We start from the raw sequence: 1,264 nt of genomic DNA on the forward strand, positions 1-1,264 counted from the left end.
AAATTTTTCCCGTCCTCCATCTTGGATTACCTATCTTCCAAATCCTTTTCCACAGTAAATACTGATGCAAAATATTCATTTAGTATCCCCCCATTTTCTGTGGTTCCACACAAAGGCCGCCTTGCTGATCTTTGAGGGGTCCTATTCTCTCCCTAGTTACCCTAATGTCCTTAATATATTTGTAAAATCCCTTTGGATTCTCCTTAATTCTATTTGCCAAAGCTATCTCATGTCCCATTTTTGCCCTCCTGAGTTCCCTCTTAAGTATACTCCTACTTCCTTTATACTCTTCTAAGGATTCACTCAATCTATCCTGTCTATACCTGACATATGCTTCCTTCTTTTTTTTAAACCAAACCCTCAATTTCTTTGCTGAAAATGTGTTGCTGGAAAAGCACAGCAGGTCAGGCAGCATCCAAAGAGCAGGAGAATCGATGTTTCGGGCATGAGCCCTTCTCCACGGCTCATGCCCGAAACGTGGATTCTTCTGCTCGTTGGATGCTGCCTGACCTGCTGTGCTTTTTCAGCAACACATTTTCAGCTCTGATCTCCAGCATCTGCAGTTCTCACTTTCTCCTCAATTTTTTTAGTCATCCAGCATTCCCCATACCTACCAGCCTTTCCTTTCACCCTGACAGGAACATACTTTCTCTGGATTCTTGTTAACTCATTTCTGAAGGTTTCCCATTTTCCAGCCGTCCCTTTACCTGCGAACATCTGCCTCTAATCAGCTTTCAAAAGTTCTGGCAACACAGCTGAGAGACCCCAGTGAGATTTGAACTCACGACCCCTGGTTTACAAGACCAGTGCTCTTACTGCTGAGCTATGGATTCCTAATGAAGGGCTTTTGTCCGAAACGTCGATTTCAGTGCTCGTTGGATGCTGCCTGAACTGCAGTGCTCTTCCAGCACCACTGATCCAAAATTTCAAAAGTTCTTGCCTACTACCATCAAAATTGGCCTTTCTCCAATTTAGAACTTCAACTTTTAGATCTGGTCTATCCTTTTCCATCACTATTTTAAAACGAATAGAATTATGGTCGCTGGCCACAAAGTGCTCCCGCACTGACACCTCAGTCACCTGCCCTGCCTTATTTCCCAAGAGTAGGTCAAGTTTTGCACCTTCTCTAGTAGGTACATCCATATACTGAATCAGAAAATTGTCTTGTTCACACTTAACAAATTCCTCTCCATCCAAACCTTTAACACTATGGCAGTCTCAGTCGATGTTTGGAAAGTTAAAATCCCCGACCATAACCACCCTA

At 43.2% G+C, this 1,264-nt stretch overlaps 1 non-coding gene across 1 annotated transcript; it reads right to left on the reverse strand.

Annotated features, from left to right (window-relative positions):
• Nucleotides 1-760: 760 nt before the first annotated feature.
• On the reverse strand, nucleotides 761-833 carry trnat-ugu. The gene has a single exon. It is a non-coding gene; the product is annotated as a tRNA-Thr (tRNA).
• Between the last annotated feature and the right edge of the window lie 431 nt (nucleotides 834-1,264).

This window comes from Chiloscyllium plagiosum, unplaced genomic scaffold, assembly GCF_004010195.1.
Source record: "Chiloscyllium plagiosum isolate BGI_BamShark_2017 unplaced genomic scaffold, ASM401019v2 scaf_55555, whole genome shotgun sequence".
Taxonomy (NCBI): domain Eukaryota; kingdom Metazoa; phylum Chordata; class Chondrichthyes; order Orectolobiformes; family Hemiscylliidae; genus Chiloscyllium; species Chiloscyllium plagiosum.